We start from the raw sequence: 13544 nt of genomic DNA, 5'->3' as shown, positions 1-13544 counted from the left end.
AGCAGTACATGGACAAATGCATGGGCGGTCCCAAACAGCACTGGAAAGATCAATAAAAAACAGGGAGTGACATGCTCAGCCCTTGAGGCCAAAATGCCCTTTTTCAGAGCAGCTGCCAGAAAACAGCGAGCAGAATCAGGTTCGAGGTCACCTGTGGGTGAAGGGGAGAATGGTCAAATCTGGGCAGGGGTGTAGGAGCCTCGGCATCCTCACTGGAACAGAAGAGAGCTGCTCTGTGATGCTCAGCTGACAGGCAGAGCCTTGCAAATCCAAGTTCTAATGGTACAGAGAGGCCAGGCCAGGCAAGGTGAGGACAAAGACAGACATGCACAGGAATGGTTTCCTGGAGGACAGGGCCCAGTTACATCTCTCAAATGGGACCAGATTGGTAGGAAGATCAGCTGCTTTGGGCAACCAAGGTACCTTCTGGGTGAGCTCCCAAACTAGATGGTGCTAGGGGCCCTGCACCAGGCAGCTGACTGGACATCACATGGTCCTGTATTCCAGGAAACAGCATCTAGCACTTGTCTGACCAGTTCTCCAAAAGAACCATCCACATGCCATCTTTCCATTTCCCCCCTGTTCACAGACTGGGCATGGCCTGACCAGAAACTCTCCTTTAATGTTTTCAGTCGCTGCCAAAATCAGAGCCCGGCAGTGAGGAGGTGATGTTACCATGTGACTCTGGGCCAGGCGCTGCCTCATGCTGTAAACTTAGTGCTTTTGGGAAGCTGAGCTGGGAAGATCACTTGACATCAGCAGTTCAAGACCAACCTAAGGAACATAGATCTCTACAACAATATAAAAATAAAAATTACCCAGCTCTGGTGACATGCACCCAGAGTCCCAGCTACTCAGGAGGTTGAGGTGGCTGGAGCTCAGGAGTTCAAAGCTGTAGCTCTGATGTTGCCGCTGCACTCCAACATGAAAGACAGAGTGAGGCCATGTCCTGCAAAAGGAACAAACATGCTAGGCATATAAGAAACATACCTGAAAATGGCCGGGCACGTGGCTCACGCCTGTAATCCCACAATTTTGAGAGGCTGAGGTGAGTGGATCACTTGATGTCAGGAATTCAAGAGCAGCCTGTCCAACATGGTGAAACCCCATCTCTACTAAAAGTACAAAAATTAGCCGGGCATAGTGGTGGGCACCTCTAATCCCAGCTCCTCAGGACTGCGAGGCAGGAGAATTGCTGGAACCTGGGAGACGGAGGTTGCAGTGAGCTGAGATCCCACCATTGCACTGCAGCCTGGGTGAAAAGAGCAAGATTTCATCTAAAAAAGAAAAAAACAACCAACATACCTGAAAATAATGAAAGCTGTTTATGACAAAGCCATGCCTAACCTACTACATAATGAGGAAACGTTGAAAGCAATTCCTCTGTAAACAGGAACAACACAAGGATGCCCATTCTCACCACTGCTGTTCAACATCACACAATCAGGCAAGAGGAAAAAATAAAAGGCAGCCACGTTGGAAAAGAGGACCTCAAATTATCCTTATCTGATGAAGATATGATTTTGGATTTAGAAACATGTAAAGGTTCCACCAGAAAACCCCTAGAGTTGATCAATAAATAAATACAGTTATTGCAGGATACAGAATGAATGTACCAAAATCAGCAGCATTTCTATACACCAATAATGGTCTAGTTGGGAAGGAAATTAAGAATGCAGTCCCATTTACAGTAGCAACAAAATGAAAAAAGATATGCCACAGAATGAATTTGACAAGGAGTTTGAAGATTTCTACAAGAAAAACTGCAAAACACTGATGAAAAATTTTAATAAGACAGAAAGAAATGGACAATCATCCCATGCTAATGGATGGAAGAAACTCGTAGCATTAAAATGACTATACTGCCCAAAGCAGCCTAGAGATTGAATATAACCCCTGCCAAAATACCAGTGTCATCACTCTGGAATTGGAAAATCATACAATTCATATGGAACCAAAAAAGAGCTCAAAGAGTCAAAACCTTCCTCAGCAAATAGAAAAAAACTAGAGGTGTCCCATTTCACTACAAATTAGAAAGACAAAGTTTTTGACAGGTGCATGGTAACTAAAACAGCATGGTGCTAGGAGGAAAATAGACACATAGATCAATGAAACACATGACAGAGCCCAGAAAGACAGCCACATATTCACAGCCAATTGATCTTTGACACAGCTGACAGAAACACACACTGGGGAAAGGACACCGTCTTCAGTGAATGGTACTGGGAGGGCTGGATAACCACATGCAGAAGAATGAAAGTGGACACTTTTTATCACACCGTATACAAATATGACCTCCAGATAGATCCAAGACTTGAACGCAAGATACGAAACTAGAAAAATATTAGAAGGAAACCTAGAGAACACTCTTCTGGATCTTGTTTAGCGGAGCCGCCTAACTTTGGCAGGTGTACAGTCTGAGGAGGCAGCATGTGCATCACGGCGAGAGGAAGAAGATGGGTTAGAAAGGGTCCCAGCCTGGCTCGAGGTGGAAGTGGTGGGTAAGGAAACCCCTGTGGCTGAGTGTGCTGTTGTGCCCTGGGCTGTCTGTCTTTGAGCAGAAGATGAGGCTTGGGCTGCAGTTGAAGCAGCTGGACAGGAATATGGATAAACCTGCCTCAAGGTGTGGGTTCCCTGCTGCTGTCCATGAAGGACCACAGGTTTGGGCTGAGTAATGGCTGCAGCCATAATGGCAAGTTTCCATAGTGAGGTGCGACAACTGACCCTTGGTCTGGCCAGGGGGGTGATGAGAGAGGCAGAAAATGGGTTAGAAAGGGTCCCAGCCAGGCCTGCAGCCCAGGTCAACTTTCTTTTGGTCGAGGGGATCAAGACTAAAGCAGCTGGATCTGAATGCGAATGAGCCCACTTCAAGCCACGGGTTCCCTGCTGCTGTCCATGAAGGACCACAGGTTTGGGCTGGGTGGTGGCTGCAGCGGTCACGGCAAGTTTCGGTAGTGAGGTGGGACCACTGATCATCAGTCTGGCCAGGGTGGTGATGAGAGAGGCAGAAGATGGCTTAGAAAGGGTCCCAGCCAGGCTCCAGGTGGAAGTGGTGGGTAAGGAAACCCCTGCAGCTGAGTGTGCTGTGGTGCCCTGGGCTGGCTGTGTTGGAGCAGAAGATGAGGCCTGGGCTGCGGCTGAAGCAGCTGGACGGGAAGATGGATGAGGCTGCTTCAAGCTGCGGGTTCCCTGCCGCTGTCCATGAAGGACCACCGGTTTGGGCTGGGTGATGGCTGCAGCGATAGTGTCAAATTTCTGTAGTAAGGCGAAATCACTGACCCTCTGTCTGGCCAGGGTGGTGGTGTGAGAGGCAGAAGATGGCCTAGAAAGGGTCCCAGCCAGGCTCCAGGTGGAAGTGGTGGGTAAGGAAACCCCTGCAGCTGAGTGTGCTGTGGTGCCCTGGTCTGGCTGTGTTGGAGCAGACGATGAGGCCTGGGCTGAGTCCCGGGAATGTGCAGAGGTGGCAGGAAGGGTGTCTGAGGAGGAGAACAGGGGGCCTGCTGACCTGCACTTCCTCCCAGACACAGGAGGCCTAGAGGGGGACCCTGCAGCAGATGCTTGGAGGGCCACGGGGTCCAGACCATTTTGGAACTTGCATCTCTCCTGCTGTGCCTCTGTGCTGGATGCTTTAGGGACAGCAGGCAGAGAAAACGTCCCTATTGCCGGTGAGGACAGCAGTGAGGCTCTGCACTCCCAGAGGGACTTTTCCTCACCCTGCAGTGCACTATTAAGGCACATGATTTCGGCCATTTTCTTTAGGTCCAGGTCTTCAGCGGTGACCCGGAACCCCAGCTGTAAGGGAGATGGCAGCCTCAGAGGCTCCCCTCGTCTGCGTGGCAGCAGACGGAACTTTCGTCTATGAGGCCTAGAGGCCTGAGATGTCAGGGAGCCACTCCTGGGGGCCGGTTTCTCCCCAGGTGCTGAATCTGCTGCCTTTTCACACTGGGCCTGACCCTGAGAGACAGCCTGAGGGCTGACCTCACTCACTGTCTTTGAAGAAGTGAGGGGCAGCTGGCAGTGGGATGAGGCTGGCCCCTTCCAACTCTTTAGCCACGGGAAGCCTCCCGTGGAGCTGTGGATGGCATTGCACTTGGAGATCCTGGAGGGCTGGGATGCCTGGTCAGATAGGATTTTTGACCTCTGGGTATGGAGGTCTCTCTGCAGGGGCCTGGGCCTGGGCCTGGGTACGAAGGGAGAGAGGCCTCCACTGTCCCACAGTGGTGTACATGCAGACCGTGCATCACTGGTGCCCTCAGGGCCCCCTTTCTGATCATCGGGCCTCTCTTGGACTTTGGGGTCCTTGCCCTGCTCAGGCATCCCTGCCCCACTCTCCATGAGGGCCCTCTACATGATCTCTGGATGGGAGTGTAGGGTAGAGCTGGGTGTTCTGGGCCACAAAAAGGCGATTACCTCCTCCAGGGCCTCTCTGAGAGTCCTTAGGGCACTGGCTTGCTGCGGTACCTGTGCCTTAAATTGAAGGTAGCATCACCGGACAGAACACAGGGCTTGAAGGATAAATCCTTGGAGTTGTTTCAACACCAGGCTAATTTTAAGTGTCTGGGTACTTGTAGAAAGGCTTGCCACTCCGTCCAGGGGCAGGAGCAATGGAGAGATCCCACAAGCAAAATGAAGTGAGGGATGCCGGCAGCAGGCTCAAGGAAACTGAGTCCTACTGTTGGGGTCTTTGGCCCTGGAAAGGGACGGGGACAGGGATAAAGGGCACAGAGTGCCCAGGTAACCACTCCTGGGAGCTGTGGGGTATTTTTGGATCGTTGAACTCTGGCGAGCTGGACTTTGAGCGTCCTGCGAGCAATGGCTGCGGGAAAGGGCGCAGGGTAGAAGGGGCCCCTGATAGGTACTGGAAGGAGAGGCGCGCGCACAAAGGACGCCAGACGTTAACGGTTTGGACGGCAAGGTTCGCGCACAAGGCACCTGATGGCAACGGAAGGGGCGGCGCGCACTCCGTGTACCGTAGGGAGAGACGCGCGCACTAAGGACCTGGGACCTTAACGGATTGGCGGGCAAGGTACGGGCACAAGGCAGCTACTGGCAACCGTGGGATTGGGGGCGGGGTAGGGAGCGGCGCGCGCACTAGGTACTGGAGGGAGAGGCGAGCACAAAGGGCTCGGAATCTTAACGGATTGGCGTGACAAGGCACGCGCACAAGGCCATGATTATCAGTCTACGATTATTAATATCTCTAAGGTTTTGCTCATGCTATCCTCTCCCTTCCTGGAAAACCCTCCGCACCTCAAGGGTTACTTCCTCCAAGAAGCATTCCTGGTGGTGTTCTGGCTGCCGGCCTCCTAGGTACCGCAGCCGCCACTGCCAGGGCCAGGAACCTCTTCAGCACTACGGACAGCGCTCATTCGCCCATTCACAGCCGGCGCCTCAGCCGGCATCGTTTCAGAACGACGGACAGCTCCTGGCGCAACCCCAGCCGGGCCCTGGCGGCAGGGCTCACACACCCCAGGCGCTCCATCAGCACCTGGGCACACTTGGGGCCAAGGCCAACAATGAGAAGAAAGGTTCCCCCGGATTGCCATGCTGCCCCCGGAGCCCCTCTTCAGCAAGAATCTCCCTCGCCGTCGCCAAAGACGTCCCAAGCAGCAGACATGAGTGAGCCGGGAGGAGCAGATGGGCACTGCCATGGTGGGAGCAAGGGAAGCAAGCAGATGTGAGGGGACAGAGAAATCGGCTGCGTAGGAATCTAAAGAACCTGGGTGATGTGGTGTGAAGGGGTGACAAGGTGTTTGGGGGCAGAAGCCTGACAGGGAGATTTGTGGGGAAAGAGGGGAAAATATCAGTGTTTGAGAAGGTTCGGGGGAATGTCGAAGCAAAAAGGAGTAACCAGATCATCGGTAGGGGCAAAGGAGGAAAGAAATTGGACATTTAATCCATTGGGGATATTGAAACCTGGCAGCATTTAAAGGGGCTAGACTGGGAGGAGGTTGGAGTGAAAATCAAACTGAAGAAAATAGAACCATTGAAAATTTTTTCTAAGTTAGAAAAATTTGGAAGAGAGTTTGAGTAGTAAAAGTTTTTGAATGGAGAGTGGGATATGAAAAAATCAGAAGCTTGGAGGCATGCGAAGAGTGCTAAAAGGGCTGTAGCCAAGAAAGCGTACTGGGTAGAGGGGAATTCAGAAAGTGGGGGATAAAGCTGAAAAGCAGGAGTGATATGAGAAGGCAAGGGAGCTGGAAGCAGAGGAAGAGAAAGCATGGCTCTGTGCATTGGTAGTCACAGACAAGAGTGGCTCATTTTGGGAAGCTCTCTCTGCTCTGACCCAAGTGAGCACCTTTCTTCTGAGCACCACCCAAAGTGGGGTGCTCACTTCGAAGTGAGCTGAAGGGGTTAAAAAGACTCAGTGAGACATAGATTTGACACATTCCCATCATGCACCGACACACCCCATGGAATGAAACCTCATGTCCTCTACCCACCTTAGGGGCATTTATTGCACCCTGGTGAGTCCTACTCTACTTTAGTCTGTGTATTTTATTTAAAAATCAATTCACAATCCCTACTGGGTCAGCCTGCAGTCCAAGAAGCACTGTTGCATTCCAACCCCATTTTCCGGACAAGACCACAGACTCACTGGTGCATAGGGCCACCCCACACCTCAGAAGCGTGAGGGTGACCTCACACCTTTGCCCAGCACAGGACAGAGACTTGAAGTACTTTTAGCTGTGCAAGAACTCTGGTTGAGCAAAAACCACACATGCTTATGCCTGCAAGCCTTATTCTCATTCTCAGCAAGATAAGCCTCCCTATCATATTTTTTTCTTTTGCATATCACCCCCACTCTTGCAGCACACTTCTGTTTGTTTGATCTTGTGCATGGTACCCATTAAGGTCATCCTGCTCTCAAACTTCTCTGAAGCCTGTACCTTTCAGGGTTGTACCACTCTGGGGTGATTAATGAGAAACTGCCTGTATTATCTTCCTCTTCTGAGACCCTCTTAGCTTCCTAGTTTGTAGAATGTCTTTGAGGATAGAGACTAGCTTCTTCATGACATAGTAGAGTGCTTGAGTGTACCAAGAACTCTAGAGGGACTAAGATATGTTAAAATATAGGCTTTCTTATTTCTAAGGTAGATGGTGATGTATCAATTTGTATTCCCTAAAAATCAATTTAGAGAATATCATCTCATAAGGAACATCAAATATTTCTCTTGGTTTTATAATTGCTATGTTTCATTGAGTCAAAAAAGTAGTTCTGCCACTCCCATCGCCCCATTTTCTGTCAGGGACACAGAGGCACAGGACAGTTGAATAATCTGTCAAGCGTCACTGGTTGGGACTATTTCCAAGTTTTTCCTTACTCACTAGATTCTTCTTTCTAGGCCAGAGGAAAAGGAGGCATCTCTGCTAATCCTCCCACCCAGTTCCTGAGAAGAAAGCACCAGGACCCCTGGAAGCCACATGCTGTGTTGGCCTGGCTGCTGCTCCCCACTACTCCTTGGGGTTAAAGGCCTGGTGCCCCCTCCCACCACCTCCAGCCATACCTCTCCTGTCTTCAAAAGCCTAGAAGGCTAGTCCTTCCTCACTCTAAAGTCCTTTCAGAAAAACTTCTGAAACAGTGTGTCTCAAACTGCTATAAAGTCATAAAGATTTTTCACAAGAGATCCCCTAGATATATACAGATATAGGCAATTAAGCAAGTGCTGCACAACATACTACTTACCTTTGTGAAATATGATGCACTCCGATAGTTTCTATTGTGATTGCTATGCTGTGCTGTGCTGTGCTGTGCTGTGCTATGCTATGCTATGCTATGCTATGCTATGCTATGCTATGCTATGCTATGCTATGCTATTCTTTTAAGAGCTCATTATAACTGACCAAGTGGATTTCACAACTTTCTAAGGAATCTAAGTCTGCAGCTAAAATACTCCAAAAATTCCAGCAAAGACAAAAACTCAGGCCTAGATTTGCCACCAGTGCCCTCTTCTGGGCAGCTTTATTATAAGTCGTGTCTCATAACATTGTTTAATTGTCATAAACATTGTTTAATTGTCAACATCTGTGTGTGTGTACTGAGTCTCGCCAGGAAATAGATGATTTATGTCGGTTACAACCTAAAAGATTTAAGAAGCAATGTTTAGAAATGTTCTGATAAATAAAGGCTGAGCTAAAAGGGCATTGTGTATATGTGTGTGTGTGAGAGAAAGGCTTTCATCAGAGGTTGTACAGATTTTCCTCTGCGATCTCCTCTCTTCCTGCAAATCAGCCAGAGGTGGGATCTCAGGAACCTATCCCTGCCTCCCCAAAGCCATCCTCACATGAGGACAGCCTGGGAAGAGGACAGCAGAGCTCACATCTCTGTGGAGAGGAGGCTGGGCTCAATGCAGGCCTCTGTGTCTTTGGTCATCTTCACTTCATAGGTCTTGTCCTGAGACCCTCCTGCTGACACACCATGGTTGCATGGCTCTCCCAGGAAAGAACCTACTATGTTCAAGATGGAGAAAATCATTAGGCACTGCCAACCCCACACCCCCACGCTTTGCTCAGCACACATGCATGCATTACTCATGTACACACACGTATATGTGTGCATAAACATGCACACATACACACATGTATACACATGTGAACATGCATGCAGTTTCTGTGGCCTCATTATCCTGTGATGGCCTATGAAGCCATGGAGCCATGGAAGTGTTTAGATTAGGGAGAGGGTTCCATGTGGGAGAACATGTGGTGCTGGATTTAAGGAGATCTGAGTCCTGACCCCAAGTCACTTACTCTCTGGCCCAAGTCACTTAGCCCACTCCATTCCTCAGTTTCCCTTTCTATGAAATTGGAATGATATAGGCCCTGCCTAACTCAGAAGCCTGTTGTGAGTTACAAATAAAACACAGATGAGACGTTGCTCTAAGGTGGATAGAGCCAGCTTTGGCTGAAGGGTCCTGGATTGTGCCATAAAGAACAGGGTTGGCCCGTGAGAAGACTGTCCCCCACCCGCCCCCAGCTGTGATAGCTAGGCCTTTGGGAATTTGTTTGACACATGTCAGATATCCCTGGCATCCTATTTTGATGGTGCCCTTGATTTTGACACCTGCTTCCTGGAGTAAAGACACAGAGAGGAAACCTCACATAGAGGGTTTTGTTCTCCTGAGCAGAGGTTAGTGAGCCTCAGTCCTTGCTGAGTCTGAATCCCTCCTGAGCTCCAGACCCTTCCACACTGAGATGTGCCTTTCCTGCTGGGACAGAGTCTTCTGGTCATGGGGCCATGTCTTCTTTAGCTCTGAGCCACATGCTCTTCTTTTCCCGTCTGTGCTCAGCTCACTGCCTCCCTCTATCTTACTGCCTATAGACCCTGCATGCCCTGCCCACTCTATCCTGAGGGGTCTGAGGGCATCAGTGAAAAATCCCATTCCATCCTTTCTGTACTGAGTGCTGGATCAGTGCCCCTGGCTTTCAACATCTCAGACAGGGTAGGGGAAGTTCTCTCAGGGAGGCTTGCAGATTTCTCCAGAGGGGAAAGAAAGATGAAAGGTGGGAACTCCAAGTGGATTAGGAGGGGAGGGAGGTGGAATGGGCTTTGGAGAGGCCTGGGGGGATGAACTGGAGATGCAGAGTGTCAGCAGGCAGGCAACAGCATTTCTGGGGACTACTGGGCACAGGACGTGCTGGCTTATCCTCAGCACAAGCAATGCCAGTGTCTGAGCTGCCTTTAACTTTGAGCTGCAACAAAGAGGACAAGGCCCAGGAACAGGAATGCGGGCTACACTTGTCTTCACCAAGCTGAATCTTGGCACCCTGTGTGTTGTTTGTCCCAACTGCAGCAGGCAGAAAGAATCAACGCTTTGTGAGCACTGACTGTGTGCTGGGCACTGTGCTGGGTGCTTTGTGTGTTTTGCTTCACAAAGAGATGCATCTGTGGGGACAAGGAAATCCCCTGGGGATTTAAACAGGTCCTCTAAACATCCCTCTCCTCTTATGTCATAGAGAACAAAGCTTCACAGGAAAATGCCCTTAGAGGGTGAGGAATCAATTCACCATGAGCAGCTAAAGATGGACTTGGAGCCCTCCTTAAGCAGAGGCTTTGATGAGGCCAGCATGGGAGAGGGCGGTATGGGGACCAAGTCAGGACTTCTCTGGAATGAGGGTCTCCTGACCTACTTTCAGGCAAGGCAAGTCAAGAATTCCTTTCTGACCATGCTTCAGGGGAGAAAGGGTCAGAGAGTGACCTTCCTGCTGCTGCCGTTTTCTCCATTTCCTTCCATAAAATACTCAGTAGGCCAAGGGGCCACATGTTGGGGTAATGGGTTCCAGGCCCTGGCACTATTCTTCTACCTCTCTGACATTTCCTCTCTCTTCCTTTATGGACTTCTCTCCCAGGCACCCATCGCTCTCCATCATGGGGATCCTGCCAAGGAAGCTGGGAGGAGGAAACCAGGGATCTAAGGTGGTCTGAGGGCAGCCTGAGTGGACTGAATGAAAGGCAGTGGGGCAGGGTTAAAAGGCCAACTCCATTAGGATGATTCACATGAAATTGCTGATATTTGGCCATTTTTTACCTACAAAAATCATAAGTTCTTTTGGTTCAACTAAAATTTCCAAACTTGCTTCAGTCAGGCTCATGTCCATCTGGACTTGTAGCCAGACAGTTGGGAATGCAAGGCACTTACAGGAAGGTGACTGGAAACCTTGCAGCAAGGCTCCTCTGTGCAGCTGGAGTTACAGACTGAAGTGTTTTAGTCCATCTTTGAATTCACATAATAAATGATTTTAAATTAACTAACTAGATCTTATGGTAAAATATGTGCTCCACAATTTCTGATGTGTCTTTGTTATAACTGCTTTTGGGAAAGACCCTGCCTTCTCTTCAACCCCTCATAGCGGCAACTGGTAAAACTCCTGACTTGATAAGGAATTTTAATTACAATATAGCATATCTAATGCTAAGGACAGATTTTCAAAAAGGTACAGACCTAATTTCACAGGTAGTAACCCATAAGATTTCAACTTAGAGCATAATATAAGAATAGTTTCTCTAACTAAAGCAAAATATTCCATAAAAATTTCTGAAAGTGAAACATTATGCAACAGCAATAGATTCCATTGCATATAACTGAAAACATGTACAGGACGTGGTATATATTTTTTTGTGTGAGTTAAAAAGAACATGGCCACACATAGGCTAAATTAAAGAAAATTAGACTTATTTCATGAAAGACGCAAAGAGAAACAGAGATGCATAGCAACAAGGGAAACCATATTTACCCATATAAAAATGGCGAACTCCTTCTTCCAAGCATTTTCTAAAGTGGACTAAAGTAATCCAATCTTTACACTTATCGGGTTCCTATCACAATCACCTATTTTGCATATAAACATAAAGCTAAAGTTTGTGCTTGTTAGACATCACCCTTGAATAACACTTGATCTTGTTGCTTAGTGAGGGCAAGTCACACTCTTGAAGATTCATCTCCAACATGAGCACTTTCCCACTGGAATTGCTCTGCTATGGTATTTCCAATTACTCTGGAAACCTCACCCAATAAAACCTCACCCTGAATGTTTAGTCAAAAAATATTAAGAGCCATGATTTACCTAGCAGTGTTTTAAGATTATACATGTATTTATTCAATTTATATACTTTTTCCTTGTTTTAGGAACATGTGTATGTTGAACCAGAATTATCTTTTTAAGAGTAAGAACCAGTTTTAAAAGTTATATCTGTTTTATTTATTTATTTATTTTTGTCCACATAATAAAATTGTTTAGCAAACGGAGGAAACTAAAGCACTGTGGTTAACAGCAAGCTTCTCATTTACATGGTAGTTGAATTAATTTTGAGAATTACTTTTCTTTATTTCCCTCCCAATTATACAAAATATAAGATGAACCTTGACAGCTGGCTCAGGCATTGGAGTCTTCTCCATAAAGGTGTGTAAATTTTCTTTACTTATTTTTGATGTCTAATTCTGCAGATTACTTCACCATTCTTGAAATGACTCCTTGAAATGAAATCATTCCACTAATTTTTCTCTTACCTCATAATACCTTCTTAGGCTTTTGGGAGATATTCTACTAAATGTTGCTTCAATATTCTTTTTACCCATTTTCTACTCTTTTCTTCCTCCCTCCAGCTTCTCCCTAGATGGCCAAAACCACATCAAATATTTATCTTTAGTTACATTCCAAAGTCCAGAGTCAATTTTTTTGTTTTGTTTTTGTCTACAGAAGGAAGATCATACAAAGCCTTCTCCAACTAAAGGATGTGCTTAATGAAGTCATTATTTGTCTTTCTCTTCCTCAAAACGTGCTGTTTTATCAACATTTCAATGTATCAAATGTCTACAATAATGGTACCAATGTTCATCTTGTTGCCTAAAACAAAACTTTTGAAGATTTCCCCTCCCATGTGATGTTCCTCTTAAACATTTTGGAAAGAAATTTTCCCTCTTCTTCCCCTTAACCTGTTCTACCCTAATTGAAAAGCCAGCAACCTCTAAATACTAATGAAAACACAAAATTTAAAGATCAGTTAAGTAAGTTAACTATAAGATTTTTGTTTGTTTGGTTGTTTTTTGGCAACCATTAAAGATTAGTAGATTAAGAAAGCAAAATTGTTCAACACAGTATCTAATTAAAGACAAATAGTAAAAATAGAAGATTTACACTATATATAAATCTCTCACAAAGATTTAAATTAGTCTGTTATAAAATGATCTCATATTTTGCAGTAATAATCATTCATCTTACAAAATAAATAAATGCCACTTGTGATAATAACTATCCATTGAAAAAAAATGCTTATAGCTCATTTTAAACCTTTTATCAACATGGGGCCAGAGGTAAAAGCCTATCCCATTAAAGATGGATCAAGGAGATCATATACTTAGAAACAAGCATGTGCCTATATATACAAATACACAACAGTCCTACATAAACAATATGTACAGTTAAAATACACTTTAAAAACAAAAGATGTATTAGAGCTAAGTGGCAAAAAGTTCTGACCTCTACCTTGTGCTTATTATATTTTATTATTTTCCCACTTAACCAAAGCCCTGACAAGGAAAAGGAACTAACAAGTGTTAATTGAACAAAAGCTCACTATAGCAGAAAAAAGTGGGAAATACAATTTTCTAAAAGGCACCGGTAGTTTCGTAATTAATAGTCCCTCCTATAAATGCGGAGGGGATTATTTTAGTTCTTATTTTTAAAAAATTACAAGAGCTACATGTTACCTTAGTGGGTAAGCTAAATGAAAGTGATAAAAGGGGCATTAAATGGTAAGATGTTTCTTACCAAATTAAAGTTAGAAATATCACTGATGTATGTTGCTACCACCAATAGCAATGACACCACCTTGCAGACTCTCCATACTCAATGAAGTTACACTAGATATTGTTATGCGCTATGCACATTTATTGCCAGAGCTCTCATGAGATAAAGTATTAAAGCCCAATAGGGGTGTCACATGTCTGACTGGACAAATACCTTATTCGAGTTGACCTTAAGTATTTTATGCAACACCAACTGTCAAACACTTTGGTAGTTTAAATGGATTTTTAAAGAGATTAAGT

At 46.3% G+C, this 13544-nt stretch overlaps 1 long non-coding RNA gene and 1 pseudogene across 1 annotated transcript; both read left to right on the top strand.

Moving 5' to 3' along the window:
- Positions 1–4921: 4921 nt before the first annotated feature.
- On the top strand, positions 4922–8139 carry LOC118147210 (uncharacterized). The gene is made up of 3 exons (XR_013526339.1): positions 4922–5026; positions 5311–5619; positions 7347–8139. It is a non-coding gene; the product is annotated as an uncharacterized LOC118147210 (long non-coding RNA).
- Positions 8140–9540: 1401 nt separating this feature from the next.
- LOC100385507 (splicing factor 3A subunit 2 pseudogene) overlaps positions 9541–13544 on the top strand; it is a 38575-nt pseudogene continuing 34571 nt past the window's right edge.

This window comes from Callithrix jacchus, chromosome 14 (assembly GCF_049354715.1).
Source record: "Callithrix jacchus isolate 240 chromosome 14, calJac240_pri, whole genome shotgun sequence".
NCBI lineage: Eukaryota > Metazoa > Chordata > Mammalia > Primates > Cebidae > Callithrix > Callithrix jacchus.
Note: the sequence above shows the minus strand (reverse complement) of the source record. Positions and strands in the feature narration are given on the sequence as shown.